This window comes from Rhinopithecus bieti, unplaced genomic scaffold (assembly GCF_001698545.2).
Source record: "Rhinopithecus bieti isolate Rb0 unplaced genomic scaffold, ASM169854v2 scaffold_42772, whole genome shotgun sequence".
NCBI lineage: Eukaryota > Metazoa > Chordata > Mammalia > Primates > Cercopithecidae > Rhinopithecus > Rhinopithecus bieti.
The window spans coordinates 2,085,964-2,096,331 of NW_016818842.1; the positions used below are offsets into that span (position 1 = coordinate 2,085,964).

The 10,368-nt window shown below is 50.9% G+C and overlaps 1 protein-coding gene across 1 annotated transcript in view; it reads right to left on the reverse strand.

Moving 5' to 3' along the window:
• Positions 1-7,810, reverse strand: part of POR (cytochrome p450 oxidoreductase) — a 78,555-nt gene extending 70,745 nt beyond the window's left edge. The window contains exon 1 of the mRNA XM_017857640.1: positions 7,713-7,810. The gene's annotated coding sequence lies outside the window, so the exon portion shown is untranslated. The remainder of the gene's footprint in view (positions 1-7,712) is intronic.
• Between the last annotated feature and the right edge of the window lie 2,558 nt (positions 7,811-10,368).

Sequence of the window (10,368 nt, forward strand, 5' to 3'; positions counted from 1 at the left end):
GATCTCCTGACCTCGTGATCCGCCTGCCTCGGCCTCCCAAAGTGCTGGGATTACAGGCTTGAGCCACCGCGCCCGGCCCCAAAAGTTCCTACTGTACCTTGGAATCATCTTCAAAAGTACAGATCAGGCCAGGTGCAGTGGCTCACACCTGTAATCCCAGCACTTCGGAAGGCCGAGGTGGGCAGACTGCTTCAGGTCAGGCATTCGAGACCAGCCTGGGCAACATGGTGATACATGGTGAAACCCCATCTGTACTAAAAATTACAAAACATTAGCCAAGCGTGATGGCGCACACCTGTAATCCCAGCTACTCAGGAAGTTGAGGCACGAGAATTGCTTGAACCCAGGAGGCAGAGGTTGCAGTGAGCCGAGATTGCACCACTGCACTCCAGCCTGGGCGACAGAGTGACATACTCTGCCTCAAAAAAAAAAGAAGAAAAGAAAAAAAGAAAAAACAGATACAGATCAGACCCAATTTTGACATCTGAGCTCAGTCAATATGCAGGAGAAAGCTCAGCAGTAAACTTGGGGGATAGAAGCCATATTTATTCATTCACCCATTCATCCAAGTGCCTGCCTTATGCCTGGCATTGTTCTATGCCCCAGCTTACACTTGCAGAAATGACAGGGAGGTTCCCTGTTCACTGAATCCACCTTCTAGTCCAACCATATTGCCACTAGGGAGGGGAGAATGAGACACCTTTAAGTCACTGTTTATCCTTTATGAAAGCAGATGGAGAAGAAAACATGCATTAAGACAGTGACAGTGACCGGGCACAGTGGCTCATGCCTATTATCCCAGCACTTTGGGAGGCTGAGCAGGGTGGACCACTTGAGGCCAGGAGTTCGAGACCGGCCTGTCCAACATGGTGAAACCCTGTCTCTACTAAAAATACAAAAATTAGCCAGGTGTGGTGGCATGTGCCTGTAGTCCCAGCTACTCGGGAAGCTGAGGCATGAGAATCACTTGAACCTGACAGGCGGAGGTTACAGTGAGCCAAATCGTGCCACTGCACTCCAGCCTGGGCAAAGAGAAAGGAGGGGTGACAGAAGCAGGGTTCCAAGATCAACTAGCAATGGTGCCATGGGCAGATCCTGGGACGTGGTGGGGAAGAAAAGAGAGGGAGAATTATGGGTCAATTAAGGGTCAGCGCAGCAGGAAGTGACAAGGGGCTACAGTAAGACCATAGCAGTAGAAAGAGATTCAAAGGGCCGGGCGTGGTGGCTCACACCTGTAATCCCAGCACTTTGGGAGGCCGAGACAGGCAGACTGCCTGAGGTCAGGAGTTCGAGACCAGCCTGGCCAACATAGTGAAACCCTGTCTCTACTAAAAATACAAAAATTAGCTGGACGCGGGGCCACGTGCCTATAATCCCGGCTACTCGGGATGCTGAGGCAGGAGAATGGCTTGAACCTGGGAGGCGGAGACTGCAGTGAGCTGAGATTGTGCCACTTCACTCTGAGCGACACAGCGAGACTGTCTCAAAACAAAAGATTCAAAGACTAAAAATTTACAGGACTTGGTGGTGGTGGGAGACCCAGAATGGAGAGGAAGGGAAAAAGGACAGCTGTCTTTTGTCCCTGGAGCTTCAGGGTCCAGGAAGTCGGTGAGGCCACTGACAGACAGCACTCTTGTGGAGGTTTTGGGGACAGGGGCCGGGAGCTTTTGATCACTATTGTGACACTGAATGACTCCTGAGTTTGCAAATCACATTACCTAAGGAACGTGTCCAACGTGTCCGCGGAAGACTGTGTGGTGTCCGCGGAAGACCGTGTGGTGTCCGCGGAAGACCTTCACAAAGGTTCTGAAGCCCTTTACCAAAACCAACAGTGGCTTTTCTTCACAAGACCACAAATACCTGCTGGAACATATTCTGATGCCTGGACTGTGTACCAGCCAAACTGCACTCTGAATGATCCCGGGCACCACTGGTTAATATACTCTCCTGTGTATTCAAGAGCTGCCATCTCTGTTTGCAGTGTTGAACACTCACCCCAGGTGACCTAACGGTCATTACATATGAGTTCAGAAAGGTGATCACAGTTCATGTGCTCCTAACCAGCCCTGCACACCTTTGTACAGACCCGGCCTACCCAATGCACTGATGACGCATGCCCACAAAGATCAAAGTATCACTAGGACACAGTGCTCTAAGAACACTGGCATCAACACCGCAGAGGTGATGTGATGCTGAGCTCAGAAACAGGGTTGCAGGAAAAAGTACTGAAGATAAAACAAGGGTAGATAAATAGAATGACTAAGCACTGGTCCTAACTTTCACCTAGAAATAAATTACGTCTGTTCCAAGTTAGAGGACACGCCCCACGGCGCCCCATCTTCCTCCCCGTTACTACATCCAAGTAGACAAAAGGCAACTTTTCCCCTTCTATTCTCCTACCAGATGTCTCCTAAAGAATTCAATTCTTAAGCTGGACACAGTGGCTCACGCCTGGTAATCCTAGCACTTTGGGAGGCTGAGGCGAGTGGATCACTTGAGATCAGGAGTTTGAAACCAGCCTGGCCAACACAGTGAAACCTCATCTCTACTAAAAATACAAAAAAAAAAAAAAAAAAAAAAAAATTAGCCGGTGTGGTGGCATGCGCCTGTAATCCCAGCTACTTGGGAGGCTGAGGCAGAATTGCTTGCACCTGGGAGGCAGAGGTTGTAGTGAGCCAAGATCACACCACTGCACTCCAGCTTGGGTGAAAGAGTGAGACTCTGTCTCAAGAAAAAAAAAACAGATTTCAACTCTTGGAGAACAGTCCACAGCTTGGCCACCAACATATTTTAGGTTAGCCTTGAAACTGACGCATTTCGGGAAACTACGTGTACAATTCTCTCAGCTATGTACAGATGCTGCACAAAGGAGGTCCGAATGCCACACCCTCCAGCACTCCAATTAAAGGACAGTTCTTAGATATCCCCCTATCCAAGTCACCTCTTTACAAGTGAAATAAATAAGCTTCCCACATCAACGGTTTGCTGCACAAGCCACCAGAAGGATCAGGTTCCCTGGGGCTCTGTTCACAACACATCCAAGCATCCACTGAGTTGCCACACCGCCCAGCGTCAGAAGTAACAGTTACTGGGCTGGGCACGGTGGCTCATGCCTGTAATCCCAGCTTTTTGGGAGGCTGAGACAGGAGGCTCACTTGAGGCCAGGAGTTCGAGACCAGCCTGGGCAACATAGCCAGACCCCCCCCTTCTACAAATAACAATAAATAAATAAATAGAGAGAAAAGCAAAGAAAGAAACAAACTGATGAATGTGGCTCCAGTGAATCCAACCAACTGGAGCCACCGATCTGCAAAGAACCATGGTTTGCCCCATAGAATTTCACCATCTTCTCTCCCTCTCTCATGCATATATATATATACACACACACACACACACACAGATACAGACAGGTATGTGCACATTAATCCCAACAAGAACACAACTGACGTAAACATCTCGCTTGGGGAGGAAAGACTTTTAAGATGCAGAGCTCTAAAACAGTACGATTACAAATTTAGGCACGGTAAAAATTTCCCAAATGGTTGTTCATTCACCCAGAGAGGATATTAGGCAGTAAGAGAATATTCAGTACAAGAGAACACTGTTCCTGAGCAGGGCGTGGTGGTGCACACCTGTAGTCCCAGCTACTCGGGAGGCTGAGGCACGAGAATTGCTTGAACCCAGGAGGCAGAGGTTGCAGTGAGCCAAGATCGCACCACTCCAGCCCGGGTGACAGAGTGAGACTCTATCTGAAAGAAAAAAACCACTGTTCCGAGCTAGTCACATCACCCTGACCTTTTAAAATGCCTCCCCATCTCTTCACATGGTTCCTAAGACCATTTCAGACAAGTGCTACCATGCGACCTCAGCCTCATGCAACCTACACCCTACACGCCCCCAGAGCTGGTGTGCCTGGGTGGGCTCAGAGAACTCCTAGCAATCCTCCGAGACCCTACTCAAACATCACCTCTTCCCTGGAGCCCTGCTGTGGAAACAAACAGCAGGCTCAGCACTAATAAAAGCCTCACCCCATCATCTCGAGAATGAATGCAACACACCGTGCCATTCTTGTTGAACTGTATGCTTACTTCCCTCCCTGTGAGAGTTCTCAAGTGCCCGAACCAGAACCTACACATATCCTAAGGCTGAATGTGTGCTTTTTTGTGTGTCATGCTACAGGGATCCAAACAGTGCCAAGAAGAGGAAGAAGGACCCACTGTTGAAAGGGAACACGTTCTGAGCTGTTCCAGAGGCAGGTGGAGTGGGGATTCTTTCTCTGACTTTACTAATGAAGAAACTAAGGTTTGGTATAGATCAGTGGCCTGTGCAAGCAGGTAAGTGACCTCTGACTCTTCTCCCACCTGCCTGGCGGGTCCAAATTTCTGCCCAATGCCAGATTACAAAACTGCACAGCAAAACAAGTTGTCTTTTTTCTTGCGGCGGGGAGGGAGTTGAGATAGTCTCATTCTGTCACCCAGGCTAGAGTGCAATGGCGTGATCTGGGCTCACTGCAACCTCCGCCTCCCGGGTTCAAGTGATTCTCCTGCCTCGGCCTCCTGAGTAGTTGGGATTACAGCTGCACACCATCACACCCGGCTAATTTTTGTATTTTTAGTAGAGACGGGGTTTCACCATGTTGGCCAGGCTAGTCTTGAACTCCTGACCTCAACTGATCTGCCCGCCTTGGCCTCCCAAAGTGCTGGGATTACAGGCGTGAGCCACTGTTCCCAGCCTAGAATTGGCATTTTAAAGTCTTTTAAGACTGTAGCCACCTGGGAGACTGTGTGCTAATGAGCACAAAATCTTTGGCCAGGTGGTAGGTACCTGTAATTCCAGCTACTCCGGAGGTTGAGGCAGAATTCAAGCCAGGAGAATTGCTTGAACCCAGGAGGCGGAGGCTGCAATGAGCCCACTGCGCTCCAGCCTGGGCGACAGAGTGAGACTCCATCTCAAAAAAAATAAAAGAAAATTGTCATTTCTCCATTTCACCTTTTCTAACTTTAATTTTAAGTGAGTCTGACATATAATAAAAAGTTAGGCCGGGCGCAGTGGCTCAAGCCTGTAATCCCAGCACTTTGGGAGGCCGAGACAGGAGGATCACGAGGTCAGGAGATCGAGACCATCCTGGCTAACATGGTGAAACCCCGTCTCTACTAAAAAAATACAAAAAAACTAGCCGGGCGAGGTGGCGGGCGCCTGTAGTCCCAGCTACTCGGGAGGCCGAGGCAGGAGAATGGCGAAAACCCGGGAGGCGGAGCTTGCAGTGAGCTGAGATCCGGCCACTATACTCCAGCCTGGGCGACAGAGTGAGACTCCGTCTCAGAAAAAAAAAAAAAAGTTAAATCCCAACATGCTCAGCTGTGGCCACACACAGTGCTAGTGCCAGAGCTTGACCTGTTTCTCTGGCTCCTCCCTAAAGCACAAGGACGCTGAGGCTCTTGTAGGGGTGGCCAGTCTCTCTGGAACCATGAAAGGTCCTATGAGCTTCCATCAGAAAAAAAAAAAAAAGAAAGAAGTAAGAAAGCCAGGCATGGTGGCTCACACCTGTAATCTCAGCACTTTAAGAGGTCAAAGCAGGAGGACCACTTGAACCCAGGAATTCGAGACCAGCCTGGGCAACATGGCAAAACCAAATCTCTACAAAAACATTTTTAAAATTAGCTGGGTGTGGTGGTGCGTGCCTGTACTCCCAGCTCATTGGGAGGCTGAGGAGGAAGGATTGCTTGAATCCTGGAGGTTGAGGCTGCAGTGAGCTATGATTGCGCCACTGCACTCCAGCCTGCACGACAGAGTGAGACCTGTCTCAGAAAAAAAAAAAAAGTTCCGTAAGAGTTAAATTATTTTTAACTTGAAGTGTTCCATGGACTTCATGAGTAAACGTTCTGGATTTGCCAAGCAGTTTTGATTTCAATTGGCCTGTCTCCCAACTATGCACAGACTTACCTAACACAGATCCTAATTTTCAAGGGGTTAAGGGTGGATCAACTCAAGAGTCAACCAACGGCAGGTCCTAAAATTCAGGTTTGTCAGGCAGCAAACACCCTCTGTGGCATTTGCAAACTCCTACTACCCAGGACGATCCACACCTGATTTTCATTGGCTGTGGTCAGTGCTGCGGTTTTCAGGAATATCCCTGGGTTGCTGCATTTCAAATCTACCTATTATTTTTTTCAAGTGCTAGACCGGAAGAATTTTGGAAAATTAAGACCACTCCTAAGTTTCCACACCACCACACAACTGGCAGCTAGCATCCCATTGTCTGAAATGCAGATGTTGTACAAATATTTTTTATAATAAGCTATCTGCTCAGCAAAACAGTTTCCAACATTAGATAGTATGAAGGGCACAAGTAGCTCAAAAACCACTCTCTTAAAAGGAAAATAAGAACTCCTAAGACAGTCCTCCTCCCAAAAAAAAGGAAGTGGACCTTTCTGGGTTCCCTGGTTTACTAACTGGGCCTTTGGAACTGTTCTTCTGACCAAGCCAACCCCATAACCACTCAAAAGGGATTTCTGCAGGTAGAACTTGCAAATGGTTAATGAATCAATGCCTTCTCCATAAAACAAGGCCTGAGGAATTACAGCAGTGAACAACGGTGGGGGATACTGGATTCCAGAGGGTCCCATAAACGTTCTGCTTACAAGGAGGATTAAAGTTCTCGATGCCACTCTCTAGGACCCTGTCTTGATCCTCAGAATCTTAACCCTGTGGGGAGAGCAGGGTGGCTGTCTTACTACCCGACCCACTGATCAGGAAACAGAGGCTCCAGGAGGTATCTTGCTATTGCGCCAAGAATCAAAGCCAAGCCAGGGCCACCCAGTCCAGTCCTGTCTCCCTTTGTGCTGGCATCATTCTCCAGCTTGGCCAAGCTCAGAGGGAAGGCAAGGCTGCAGCTTTAAGGGTTTAAGAGAGGAGACAGCCACTTTCATTGAAACAGCCCCAAACTCCTTATTACTGGTCACCAGTTTACACAAGGGTAACTCGCTTTGAAAAACAATACGCAGAAAGTCGAGGTCAAGCTCACCGAAACCTCCACTCTCCTCCCCCTGGCGCCCAAGAGACCTTGAACTCTTACCCAACTGCTCTCCCGAGCTAAGGGTGTCCCGGCTCCCCCAGGAGAGCCGAGTACCTGTGTTGTGGGGGCCGCCGGGACACCTGCCTGCGAGGGGCACTGCCCTCAGGGATGCAGGCCGGACGGGGGGCTCTCGTGATCCCTCCACTCAGCCCACCTGATGCTGCAGGGTCAGATTCGGGTCCCATTAGCATGCATCGAGAGCCTCTCAAGTTAAGTACCCCCAGAATTCGCTGCCTCCCGAGGCCCATCGTACAGATGGGGAAACTGAGGCTCGGAGAGTTAAAGTGACTTAGCCCGTGGGGGGCGGCGGCGCGGGGACTGGACCCCGAGCCCTGAGATACCGAGCCCCGACCCTCAGCCGAGGGCCTGCGGGGCTCTCTCGGCCCAGGCTGTGGAAAAGTCGACCCTCAGGCCGCCGCGGGAGGTCAGCTCTAGGGAAAGGGCGACGCGGAGGAGGGCCGGGGTGGGAGCCATGCCTTCCGCCGGAGCGTCAGGCAAGACGCGCAGCGCCCCGGCCCGAGGGCCCACCCCGACGCGGAGAGTCAGGCGGCCGCGGCGAAATGAGGCGCCCGGCAAACTCCGAGTCCCGGGGCCCGACCTCACCCACCCAGCCGTCGCCGCGAAAGCTAGCACTCACCGCGGGCGGCCCGGCTGCTCTCTGGGGCACCTGGGCAGGACGCAGGCCCTCACCACTGAGGCGCTACCACGGCCCGCGCCGGCCGCGGGGGTGAGGGCGTAGCCACTGGGCCGCTGCCCCGCCCACTCGAGCCGCGCGCGCATTCCCGGAGACCCGCGCTTCCCCCTGCAAATCCTCGCTCTTGGTACGGCCCTGCCACGCCCCCTCGCGGCTCCTCAGGGTCGCCCGGTGGAGAAATCAAAGTGCGTTGTTCCAGGGGTGGCGGAGTCGCCTGGCCTCAGAGGCTGCGGCTTCTACAGCTCCGACCCTGCAGTTCACCGGGCCAGCTGCCCACCCTCCCGGGGGTCACCGCAGAACCATGGCTGTGCGCCCGCAGGTCTAGCCTCCTCCTTCGGGCCGCCGCTAGCTCGTGATCGCCACATTGTCTCCTCCACGGCCCTGTTTCCTCACCTGAAATTGGCGAGGCTTCAGACCCAGGTCGTCTCCCTGGGTTCCCTCCCAGCCTGACGGCGGAAGGCATTCGTTTGTTTTTAGAGACAGGGTCTCGCTCTGTCGCCCAGGCTGGAGTGCAGTGGTGCAGTCACAGCTCACTGCAGCCTTCAACTCCTGGGCTCAGGCGATTCTCCCACTTCAGCCTCCCAGGAGCTGGGACTACAGGCGCGCCACCACACCTAGCTAATTTTATTTGATTTTATTTTTGCAGAGATGCGGTCTTGCTATGATGCCCAGGCTGGTCTCAAACTGGTCTCAAGCGATCCTCCCTCCTCGGCCTCTCAAAGTGCTGCGATTACAGGCGAGAGGCCACCACAGGCTGCCTAGGGCTCACATTCGAAGGCTGGCCTGTTGGGCGTGGGAAGTGACCAAGCAGGAGGCAAGCCCTGGATGGAAGAGGAGTTGGGGGATACAGAGAGCTTCTGGGGTTTGAAAAGTCTGGCAGCCTTGGTCGGGGTATGAAGCCCACCTCTGCCTCCTGCTATGGTTTCTACGTTACAGGGTAATGAAGATTGAGTGGTATAACCTTTGTTCCTAAAGGATTTAGAGCAGGGCGTTAGTAAGTGTTCTCATCGCCATTGTTATTATTACTACTACTACTATTATTACTAGGTGTGCTGTGAATTCCTTTTGCGGCACTGTGCAACTCACTTCTCTCAGAGTCCCTTCTCCATCTTTTAAAAATAGGCCAGGCACGGTGGCTCACGCCTGTAATCCCAGCACTTTGGTAGGCCAAGGTGGGCGGATAACCTGAGGTCAGGAGTTCGAGACCAGCCTGACCAACATGGCAAAACACCGTCTCTACTAAAAATACAAAAATTAGCCGGGCATGGTGGCGGGTGCCTGTAATCCCAGCTACTCAGGAGGCTGAGGCAGGATACTCGCTTGAACCCGGGAGGCAGAGGTTGCAGTGAGCCCAGTTCGCACCACGGCACTCCAGTGTGGCTGACAGAGTGTAATATATATAAAATAATATATAAATATAATTACATAATATATAATATAAATGTTATATTTGTTATATTTATATATTATATAAATAATATATATTATATAATACATATATTATTTATTTTTTGAGACGGGGTCTCCCTTTGTCACTGAGGCTGGAATGCAGCCTCGACCTCCTGGGCTCAGATGATCCTCCTGCCTCAGCCTCCCTAGTAGCTGGAATTACAGGCATGCGCCACCACACCTGGCAAATTTTGTATTTTGTTTTCATTTTAAAGAAAGTTGATTGAAATTTTTTTGTAGAGATGGTGTTTTGCCATGTTTCCTAGGCTGGTCTCAAACTCCTAGCCTCAAGCAGTCCTCCCACCTTGGCCTCCCAAAGTGCTGAGATTACAGGTGTGAGCACTGCACCCAGCCTAATTTTTTAATTTTTTGTAAAGACAGGGTCTAGCTATGTTGCCCAGGCTGGTCTTGAACTCCTGGCCTCAAGGGATTCCTTGCCTCAGCCTCCCAAATTGCAGGAATTACAGGTGTAAGCCACCATTCCCATCCACTCTTCATCTTTAAAATATTGTGAAAATAGCCAAATCCTATATAAAGAGATTATTACCATGGCCCAGGTGCCAGGTTTCCTATGTGCAGGAACCGTCCCTCCAACAGGTTGGATGAATGCAGTAGTCCTCAGGGTGGGGCACAATACCTGTCCAAGTAAGGGACTGAACAGGTAATTCCACACTCACCCCGCGAGAGAGCTGGGGAGAAATTCATCACCCAGATATCTGATACTCTGTGCCATCTTTTCAACACTCTGTTGGACATCTCCTCTGGATGTCCCAGTGAGGCTTCAAATTTGGACTCTGACTCCATGCCCCTGCGTTTTGTGAAACCAGAACTCCAAAAACACTGAAACTCTGTCTGCTAATAATATTATAGCATCACTAAGGAAACATCAGGAAACAGGCATCTTCCCTCTTTCGCCTTTTCCCATTGAACCAATAACAGGGTCCTATGGATTCTACCTCCAGAACCTCCGCTTGTCATCTTTTCTGCTGTCCCTGTTCCACCTGGATGATCTCAGCAACTTCTTGACTTTTTTGGGGGGGATGGAGTCTCACTGTGTCACCCAGGCTGCAGTTCAGTGGCACCATCTCAGCTCACTGCAACCTCCGCCTTCTGAGTTCAAGCGATTCTCCTGCCTCAGCCGCCTGAGTAG